Source organism: Myotis lucifugus, unplaced genomic scaffold (assembly GCF_000147115.1).
Source record: "Myotis lucifugus unplaced genomic scaffold, Myoluc2.0 scaffold_138, whole genome shotgun sequence".
Classification (NCBI taxonomy): domain Eukaryota; kingdom Metazoa; phylum Chordata; class Mammalia; order Chiroptera; family Vespertilionidae; genus Myotis; species Myotis lucifugus.
The window spans coordinates 1,748,034-1,759,158 of NW_005871186.1; the positions used below are offsets into that span (position 1 = coordinate 1,748,034).

General features: G+C 45.8%; 1 protein-coding gene across 3 annotated transcripts in view; it reads right to left on the minus strand.

The window, feature by feature from the left end:
* LOC102423403 (zinc finger protein 883-like) overlaps nucleotides 1-3,024 on the minus strand; it is a 30,442-nt gene extending 27,418 nt beyond the window's left edge. For 2 of the 3 annotated variants that reach the window (XR_002830665.1, XM_023758778.1), the window contains exon 1: nucleotides 2,956-3,010. The gene's annotated coding sequence lies outside the window, so the exon portion shown is untranslated. Of the gene's footprint in view, nucleotides 1-2,955 lie in introns of all 3 variants that reach the window. The other variant, XM_023758780.1, reaches the window with a different exon arrangement.
* Nucleotides 3,025-11,125: the final 8,101 nt, after the last annotated feature.

Below are 11,125 nucleotides of genomic sequence, written 5' to 3' on the forward strand. Positions count from 1 at the left end.
AGCGTCAGTGATGAAAGAAAATTAGTAAAATGTATATGAAAATCTTCCTCTTTTCAGTATGGGGTGTGCCGTGGGACTCAGAGTCAAATCCCAGCCCACCACTTGCTCCTTGAAATTGCACAAGACCCAGATCAGCCGGCCCCACCCCTGTCCAGCCTTGCCTGGAGGGGTGCGCAGTCTCAGATTTCCCAGTGCATGCCAAATGGGGGTGGAGCCTTAGGTCCCAGGCCTGGCCCAGGGGTGTGCCTTGTGGTCCCCCGTCAAGCCCCGCTGGGTAGCGGGGCTTGGCCTGAGGTTCCCTGGCATGGTGCCAGTGCTGGGGGGAGTGGCCCGAGGTCTCCCATCAAGCCCTGCCAGGTGGGGGTGCAGCCTGAGGTTCCCTGGCCCAATGCCAGGGTGGAGGGGAGCTCCTTGAGGTCCCCTGTCAATCCCCACCAGGTTGGAGACATGGCCTGAGATTCCCCTTCAAGTCCCGCCGGGAGGGGGATGCAGCCTCAGGTCCCTGCTGATTGCTGGTTAAGTCTCATTATGGGAGCTTAGCCTCTGCTTGGGTGCAGACATTTTGTTACAGAAACACCTGCCACTATTATGTGCGCCACAATATTTGTGATGTTCATTTTGCATATTCCCTCTTCATTAAATAAAAAACCAGGTTGATTTTGGAGAGGAAAGGAAAGGGAGGGAGAGATAGAAATATCAATGATGAGAGTGAATCATTGTTCAGCTGCCTTTTGCAAGCCCCACACTGGGGATTGAGCCGGCAACCCAGGAATGTGCCCTGACTGAGAATCAAACTGTGACCTCCTGGTTCACAGGTTGATGCTCAACCACTGAGCCACGCTGGCTGGGCTGCACAACTGATTAGCCTCGCAACTGTTGCTTTCAACTTAGGAGCTGGGAATCTTGCCCTGAGGATGAACGGCTTACGAACTGATAAACACCTCAAGTGGAAACTGCACATTGAATCTTGGGCTCATTTCTCTAAGGTTCCTGCTTCCATTTCAAATCTCACACTCCATGGCTGTGGGGAGCCAATATAGGATTAAAAGCCTCTGACTGACCTGTTGGCAAAGCCAGATACAAGTCCCAGCTTAGAGGGCACAGTCCTCTTAGCATAATTAGGCTTGACCTTATAGGGCTCCCTAGATCTTCCCTGGGAAGCTAATGGGCTGAGGGTAGTGCAACAAGAACAAAAACAAGTGAAATACACCAGAACAATGTAAACAAGTGAAACTCACAAGAATAGTGTAACTTTGGTAACCACTACCTTGTTTACCTCTGGCTATAAAAATAAAGGCTCAGTTTGCCGCAGGATCTTTCCCTGTGGCCTCAGCCAGGCACAGGAAGATCCACAGAGACTAAAGGGAGCTACAGAGTTCTGAATGCTGTCTCTGTGTAAAACATTCTTCGCCGACTCCATCCACACTTTTGAGAACCTCTGGACCCCTGGGGTGGACCCCGGCACATGGCATCTCTGAACTCCAACTTCCTTCTTCCCAGCCAACTGAAATGCCACAAGCCCTGGCAACCTCTTTCAGCTCGGTCTCTGTTCGTTGCTCTATGAGCTAGTAAATGTTCTGGGTGGGGGAAAGCACAGGTAAATGTGGGGCTTGCCTAGGTGCTCCCACATTCTCTCCAGCAATTTCCTTCAGGTTCTGTCTGACCTGATTTTTCTCTAATACCTTCAGGTGCTTTCAGTATTTTATTCAGCTTTTCTACCATATAAGCTACACCGTCACCCGCAGATGTGGAGGTTGGATGTACTTTATGCTCATCCACAAATGTTCTAAAGCTCCAAGGTACTGACTGGTTTAGGTTTCATTCACTCCAAATTTCTGACTGTTTTCTTACCCCTTCCTTACATGTTGGGGAGCACAAGAGACTTGGTTGGAAAGTTTGTAAGGAGGATGTTGTGATAAAAGGGAAGTGTGGGAAGGCCGACTGCTCTGTTTACCTGAATGCAAACTTAGGAGAGACTGAGGGGAGTGTTGAAGGCGGTGCCCCTAATTGTTCCCTGATCGTGGGAAAAACCGGCTTTAATAGCGGGGTGGAGCGAGGGGATTGCGGGCCCTGCCGATTGGCCAGGCGTAAGCGGGGTCTTGTTACACAGGATGTGGTCATATCTATGGCAAGCACTTCCCTTGTCATTGGTTAGTTTAAAATCCCGGGCGTGGCCAGCAGAGGCCTGGGCTTCCGGGAAGAAGGCCGCACGTGGCCCCAACATGGAGGATACAGGCAAGATGGAGGGCATAGCCCTCGCCCTTTCATCCTCTATCACCTGAGTTTCCAAGGCCACATCTAAAGCTTTCCGGGCTTCAGTGTAAGTGGGACACGATGTACCTACACACCGCTCTCAGCCAAATCCAGTGATTGTGCTGGGGGAGGGACTGTGGCCTGGAAAGATTACTGAATGTGCTGGGGGAGGGACTGTGACAGAAAAATTACTGATAGTTTTAAAGAAAGAAAGTGGTATGATATGCTCCAGCCAGGTGTGACTCTGTTTACCTCCCCTTTGTACTTATGATCTTTTTATGAACTTCTAATGAAATGCTTTGTAACTGGTTTTTTCTTTTTTTCTAACACTGTGATTTTGCTATAAAGGATCATAGGGCACCCTTGGTCTCTGCCACATGCTTCAAACCTTCCCAGAGGGGGAGGGTGCAGGCTGTGGTCAGCTGGCCAGCTTAATAAAGGCTCTTAAATTTAAATTCTGAGTCGGTGGTCTATCTCGCTGATTGAACCCATAACAGTGCCCTCATTTGGTTCTTCGTGTTCCACAAGGCATCGCAGTGGAACCCAGGGGGCACTCCGCTCGGGCGGAGACTTGCTTCCCTTGGTCTTCAGAACACTGTTTCTCCGGCCCTTCCCTTCCCTTCCCTCTCTGCTTCTCTTCCTCCCCGGCCCTCGTTGCCCAGTGCCCGCCAGGTGAGCTCCCTCCCGGGCCGCCAGACTCACCTGCCACACTTCCACTTCGCGTTTCCCTTTGTGTCCCGCAAGGAAAGGCCGCCGGCGCTCCTGGGGCTCCCTCCGGCCCGGCTCCGGGGGGACGGGTCTAGCCCTGAACTTCTGAGGGGCCCGCGGCCGCCTCGCAGACGGTGAACAGCGCACGGGTGCGCCCAGCGCGCACCAACTCCACCAGCCGTGCGCGCGCCTCCATCACCGGAAGCTCCCTCCTGGAGGCCCGCCCTCGTGGGCGGGGCTACCTCGTCCCGCCGCGTTACAGACAAAGCCCGACCCCGCGGTCCAGGCTGCTTTAGGGTCTCGGCCGGACCCTGGGGCTGTGGGGACCGGAAGGGAAGCCCCATGTCCTCGGGGGCGGTGCTACCCCGTCCTGCCTGGTTAAAGTTCAAGCTGCGAGCCCTGGTCTGTGCAGTGAGTGCTGGTGGTCTGGGGTGTTGTTGTTAGAAATGCTCCTAAAAGGCGCCACGGGAACTTGAGAATCGCTCGGTAAGGCCAATGTACTTCTCCGAAAGCGTGCAAGGCCAACAGGAAAATGTTGCCCGCCCTAGCCCCGAAGGGGAAATCTGTCCACCATGTCGCTGAGTCATGGTCCCCCCCCCCCCACCCCGCCTCGCCGCCTCCGCCCCTTATTGTCTTAAGGGCGTGCTTTTCCAATCTGGCCCTAATGGCAAATTCCAGCAGCGGGAGGGGTGGGGCTGTTATTCCAGGTCCAACTGAGTACCAGCAAATGGGGTTTAACCATGTAGAAGTAAGTGGAACAACACCAGAAAGTTGATCTAAACCTCTATAAGAAGGAAAGGAAGTTAGCAAAGTTAACGTAAAAAAAACCATGGAAACGTGTAAAGAATTTTTGTGAGTTTATTTGAGCCAAACTGTAAGGAATTGAGATAATGCTGCAGAGAATGGCGGGTTACATTAGTATTTATACATTGCAATCAAAGGAGGGATGTAGGTGGGTTACATGAAATTCATTGGTGATAGATTAAGGAGGAGGGATAAAGCAAAGCAGGGGAAACCCCTGGGATTGGATAAAAAGTAAAATGATGGACACATACTTAGGTGGGTGCAGGATCAATTCACATGATAATGAAGGAATTGGGGTATCTGTCCTGGTGCCCAGCAGATTTGGTTGTGCCCCAGGGGCTGCAGAAAAAGGGAAGTTACAAGTTACCCAGACATTTCAAGAGTATGTTATCATAGATGCTGGGGACCAAAGGGACCACATGCTGACCTGACAAGCTCTGGAGAGGCCTGCATGGCAGTTTTGCAGACTCGGAGTCCTAAAGTAACCACAAAGGATGGTCTGAAATTAAACTTTAACTAAAAGCAGTTATGGCGGGAGGTTATGTCCTAGGACAGTATCTTCACTGACATTTGCCTTTTTGCCTCTAAGATAATATGCCCTTGAAATGTCTGGGTAACTTGTAACTTCCCTTTTTCTGGAGCCCTTGGGGCACAACCAAATGTTCTGGGCGCCAGGACAGATGATACTACAAATTCCTTCATTATCATGTTAATTGATCCTGCACCCACCTAAGTAGGTGTCCATCTTTTTACTTTTTATCCTATCACAGAGGTCCGTGCCCCGCCCCCCCCCTCCCGCTTCCCTTAATCCCACCTCTTTAAATCTGTCACCAATGAATTTCATGTATAAATACGGATGTAACCCTGCCATTCTCCGGAGCACTATCTCAATTCATTGAGGTTCTGCTTTGGGCATATGTCGACAGTTTGGCTCAAATAAACTCACAAAAATTCTTTACAGGTTTCAATGGTTTTTTTACGTTGACATTAATTGGCGTAGTCGTGGCAGGATTCCAAAGAAGCTCACCCAGGATCATCCCTTGGACTTTGACTGATGCTAGGATCCAGCAAAGGGCCCATTGAGCCCGCTGGTTCTCCGCCCATTGGGTGAACGTGGGTGAGTTTTTCTCTTGGATCCAGAACCTTCCCTTCCTTTGGTCGAAGGTTGGACTTTATTTGAGTTCTTTTAAAATCCTCGAGGTGGAACCAGAGTTGCTAAGACCCCAGGTTAAGGGTTCACAGCGGAACCCAGGGTGAGGCAGGATTGGAGGAAAAAGTGGGAGGCTGGGTTTGATTTCGGCTTTTTGATTAGAACTGCTTTCTGAGAGTCTGAGCAAAAAGGAAAACCTTCGCTGTATAAATGGCTTATCTAGGGGGCCACCTTAAGGCTTGGTCTGCCCGGGCCCTTAACCTTTCCTGTGGTTTTAGACAGCTGGGAGAGAAACTGAGGCCACATTTGACCCACTGCATAGCATGTCTAGAAAGTTTGCTCAGACTACAGATATTCAATAATAATAAAAAATTAACATGGGAAATTGTGTCTCCAAGGCCAGAAGCTCCCGAGACACCAGCCCTCATTTAATACTCCTGATAGGATGCCTTTACTTGCAAGTACTTTACAGAAATGGGAAGATTTAACTAGAAAATATTAACTGAGAAATGGCTAAAATGCAGTTTGTTTGGGGTACCTATGTTAATATTTTGCATGCAAAAATTAGAAAATGCCGGCTCTGAAATTAAACTGGATGAGTACATGGGAAGTATATCTTGATTTGGAAATTAGAAGCTTCTACTGAAAAGCATAGGAAAAATTTATTCTAATAAGATGAAAATTAATAAAATTTTAGAGACTGTCTCAGAACTATTCGGAAGTTAATTAATGTGTACACCTTGTTTTTCCTTTACGCTTCTCATGCAAACTGCAAAGGGTTTATTGATACCAGCATGCCAGGACCCACAGCTTTACTCTGAATACGGAGCAGCCGCTGTGAGCCCCGACCAAGAGTTTAAGGACACATTATATACTTTTTCGGTGGGAAAGGAATGTAGTTTGGGAATTTTCCGCTGATGATCTGGCTTCCTGGGTGAGTTAATGCCTGTCTGGTTTCTTTATCAGATTATCTGTCCTCCAACTCCCTCCCTAGCTGCAGCCACTTCCCGTAACCTCCCTGGCTGCAGCTGTCTTCCATAAAAATTGTTTGTCCTATCTCCCTTTTCTGATCTAGATCAGATTGTCTGTTCCTTAGTTTCCTCCCTTGCCATCTGTCAGAACTATTCGGAAGTTAATTAATGTGTACACCTTGTTTTTCCTTTAGCCCATTGTTTGTTTGTTTGTTTTTTGAATAGTCCATTGGGAATATACTGAAATTCTAGAGAGGGGAAGTTCCTGAACCAGGGACAGAAGACACTGCTTTGGTAGTTTGTAATGCTGGATATTCTCTGCTGTAAACTTTTAGTGTGTTCTGTGCGCCTTGATGTTTTTGTGTCTTTGTTGTAGTGAAATAGGAAAAAAATTTAAAATGTCTTTCTATTAATCATGACTTTGGGAAAAATAACGCCATTTGAGTCATTTGCTGAAACTTCCCCAAAGCAGGATGTGGGGAAGGGAACAAATGGCGATCCAATATGGATGCCTCCTCCCCAAGTATTCTAATTTAAAATCTCCTTCTTGTAATTGAAAAGTTTTACAAAATTTAAAAATGCGTCTGGTACTTCTGTTCACATGTAAAGAGAAAAGCTGGTTTAAAACTAATGTGCGCAATTGTCCTGTTTTTGGACATTTAGATAGAGTTTTGAACTGGATTCTCTTCACAAATGAATAGAATAAAACCCAAGACTGATTATTTCCTAAAGAAAATGGCGAATTTTACCCAGGGAAGCAATGCAGGCTTGTTCTAGCAACAAGCCTCCAAAAGAAAATTCAGTAAAATTGTCTCTGTTACAAAAATTTGCCAAAGTAAATGCCTTAAAATAATAATTGGATTTGAATCTCAAGAAATTATGTAGCTACAAGTTTGTTTCTTGACTTTCCCCAGAGAAAAATGGTCCTTTTAAAGTCAAGGGCTGGGCCAGGCCTGTTTGCCAGCCTCAGGTGTGGTTTTCCAGAGCCGCTAGGAACTTGGGACCTTGGAGTTTACTGAATCAAATGATAAAAACTTATGTCTAGGTATTTTAAAGTGACATAATACATAATATTGATCTGAGTGTGCCTCGTACGAAATCTAGAGGGTAGAATTGAATCTGTTGGTTGATTGTGTCTTATATTTTTGAAGTTTATTCTTAAAAATGTTACTGATTAAGAAATGCTAAATATTTGACTTGCCAGCTAAAAGTTTAAGGTTTGGATTGAATTGGGAGAAATTGTGTAGTTGTGGTAGCTAGATGCCTAAAATGTAGAAATTTTTGAGAAAATAATTTTTGCTTTCTCTGAAATAATTAGGAATTCAAATTATGCTGCTTATTGGTCTGATTAAAAAATAAATAAATTGAGGGTAATTATTCTTAGGACTATTTAAATATTGTTGACCTTTAAATCTTTTGTTTCGAAAAATATAAGGAAAAGTAAAGAGCAGACATTCTGCATTATAGGAAGTAACAAATTGGTAAGAGATTCATTTCACAGTGCACTTCCAGGCAACGAAGATTTCAAAGACCATGGCTTACAACCAGGAGATTTGGTGTGTTGGAAAAGACACCAAAGAGAGGACCTTACCAGGTATTACTAACTGACCCATGTGCAGCTAAACTTAAAGGAGTTAGCTCTGGATTCACATTTCTCATTTGAAAAAGGCACCTGACTGTGAATGGACATCTACTCCCATCTCTGACACCCATCTCCATCTGCAACGGAGATAAGAGAATTTTCAAGGATGAGAAGTCGCTGACCACAGAGAGGCAGACAGCTATCCCAAGATGACGTCAACAAGGCCTGTATTCTCACAAACTGATATTGCTAGCTGTGGTGATTCAAAGTTTTAATGGGGAATGTTATCTGTCTTTATTGTTTAAATATGTGTCTTTGCTTAAAATTGTTTAGCTAGTGAAATTTCTGTTTGTGTCTCTTAAAAAAAATATGTATTGCTAATCTGAGGAATGTTAATTATTTACATGTCACCTAAAAATTAAGGCTAAGAGTTCTAACTAACTGGAGAGTATGGCTTTGCCGTGATGGAGGAAGGTAAAGAGAAATACTTAATGGAAGGTCTGAGGCATGGTTATGCATTTTTGAAGGACATAGAAAGAAGGTTTGAAGGCTAACTTGAAAGTGTGAAATTTGTGAAGGTTGTGTATGTGATAAAAAGGAAAAGAGAAATGTTGAAAGAAAGTTGAATGCATGATAGGCCAATAAGCTGGGACAAGTGGAATAGGGAAACTAAGCAAAAATCCTGTCTTCCCTAAATCAAAGACATTTGGAGTAAATGCTTTGCAGTTGCCTCTCTAAACAAAGGTTAAATCGTTTATGTCAATCTGATTAGTGTCATTTGTTGTCCACACCCAGGGACAAATGAAGTTAGAAAATAAGCCTTATTTTGATTAGTTCTTTTATTCAGGAGGAGCCAACCCGGTCCCTCCCTGCAACATGAGTGATAAAATATATGTTAAGAAATTTTAAAATTGCTCAAAACTTGCTGCCTTGGGTCCGGTTCTGTGTGTGTAAGAAGGGACAGAGTAAGGTTTAGTAGCAAGAGTGAAGAGGCAGGCAGGGCAAAAGCAGGCCAGAAGAAGCTGGCAAGGCCATCCAAACCACCCAGTCGCTATTGGCCAGAGCCGCCTGAGGCAGACCTCCTCAGACTGGCAACAGCTGACTCTGACTAGGACAGACTGGGCTCTTTCCAACTGGGCCCCCATAAGCCAATGGTCGAAATAAAAATCGGGGGCCAGACTGTGAACGTTATGGTTGATACAGGGGCAGAGCACTCGGTAGTTACTCAGAAGGTAGCTTCCTTCTCAGGACAGGAAGTCACCATTATTGGAGCTACCGGGACCACAGCTGCAGACTGTTCTGCCGCCCCTGCCGATGTCAGTTAGGCGGCCACCAGGTGGTTCATGAATTCCTGTATTTGTCAGATTGCCCGGTCCCTCTAATGGGCAGAGACCTTTTAGCCAAAATGAAAGCAGAAACCACTTTTGCCCCAGATGGCTCAGCACAGCCTTGCCCAGGTGAAGAGACCTCTCCAATGATCCTGCCTTTAGCAGTGCCGAGGGAGGAAGAATGGAGACTTTATACCCCCCCAGCCAAAGGCCCCCACATCTGTTCTTGTCAGGCCCCCATCAGGGGACTTGGGCAGTCTTCCTGTTATCTGCTCAAGATCCCAAGACTGTAAAAGTACTTGTTCACTGAAAGGGTGTAAGTGTGGATGTTTATTTGATGTTTGTATGTCTACTTAGGTATAATTATTTGTTCATGTAAGTGTGGAAGTCTGAGAAAAAAAAGTTTGATTTAAGGCTGAGTGCTCTGACTGATAGCAAAATACCTTTTCCCAAGGGTGCTTGCTCTCTGTCAGAGGTGGAATCAGCACCTAACTAGTAAAAATTTCTGTCTGTTTGTTTAGTAGGGACTTTGATTTGCTCTGTGATATTTCTGTGTTGGGTTGAAATTTTGAAATTCTGGGGTAGATTTTAAAGTATTTGTGGATAAATAGGACCCCCGGTTAGTTTCCTGGTGTATTCTGGAGCAGCCTATTCCGTCTTGACAGAGCCAATGGGACCAGTACCATCTAAGAAGACACCAGTTCTAGGAGCCACCGGACAAACTGCCTTTTTCCTTGGATATCAAAGAGGACTGTGGACCTCAGAAAGAACACGGTAACTCATTCGTTTCTAGTCATGCCAGAATGCCTGTACCCCTTACTTGGACATGATCTTTACAGAAATTACAAGCCATCCATAAGCTTGTTCGAGACGCCCTGCCAGTGCCACCTCGGACCCTGCACATCCTTTCCAGCCTGGGGACTCGGTGTGGGTAAAGAAGTTCATGACCCAAGGACCCACCCCAACTTGAAAAGGACTATACACTGTCGCCCTGCTAAACGGCATCCAGACCAGCTCCTGCACCAGAAAACGGCCTTGATCCCGGCAGCCAGTGGCCTCACCTATGAGATCCCTAACCTGGGCTCCACGCAGGCCAGGAGGAGGCTCGACGCCTGCAGGAGGGAAACTGGACTTAAGTGAGGACAGTACTGACGGGGACCCTGGCACTAGGGCACTTGGTAACTGTAAGAACATTTTTTTTTTCTAGCCAATGAGAAAGTCCAGGGCCAAGTGGGGCTAGATGTGCTAGGGGACAGGAGAGCAGGAACAGAATAGAGAATGCCCCTAAAGGAAGTGGGGTGAGTAAATGAAAATTAAATGTGCCAAGCTGGCAGTTTAGAAAAATTAATTCAGTCAAACTACTTGTAGTTAGGGGGCAGTACAATCCCCTAGTTAGTAAAGATGAGTCCATGATTTGACTCATGTACATAAAACCAGTGGGGAATGAAGTATGGTACCTATTTGCTTTGTTTAACAATGGACAGGTTACTTTGATTTTCTAAATTGTATAAGTCATCCCATTCGATTGAATGCCTTATTGGTTGTAACGTGACTATCCCATTGATAGTGATCTTACTGGTTATCGAAGCACAGTCTTCTGTACCTGGCAAATAGGACAGCACAATTATCCTAAATTGTTTTAGTGGCCACAGATGGTGCGTTCCAGTTGACTCAGTGGTCCCAAGACCAGGACAGCGCATTTACTCTAAATTACCTCGATGGCTCTAGATAATGAGTTCCTGGCAATTCGGTGGTCTCAGGACCCGAGGGCTCTAGAATGGGGTATTTCTGTCAATTCAGTAACCCCGAGACTCGACAATAATTAACATGCTTAAATTCTGCTTCTGTAAACTGCTTTTTTTTGCGAACCAGTTTCCTCATTCCAAGCCCTGGGATGTGATCAATACCTTTATGATTTTTGTGTTCATGATATGTAAATGTTATACTGGATGCAGAAAAGCAAAATTTAAGACAAACAGCAAAAAGACTCGGATCATGATGGCTCCAAAATTAGAAATGATCCAGAATACTTTTTAACAAGGACGTATAGGACCTGACTGCCTCCCATTTACCTGCCCTTTTTTAAATAATAATAATTAGACCTTAATGCCATCTAAGGTTATGGTCTTGCCCCATCCCCAGTGGTCCACCTGTTCAGCAAGACATGCTGACACTGAGACATCCTAGGAATGAGCCTTCCTAACACCGTAGGACTCCATTATCCAACCAAAAGGTTGGTCATCAATGCATCCTTTGGATTGATTTATGACCAAAAGGGGGATGTGTGGACGAAAGGGGCCACATGCTGACTTGATAAGCTCCGGAGAGG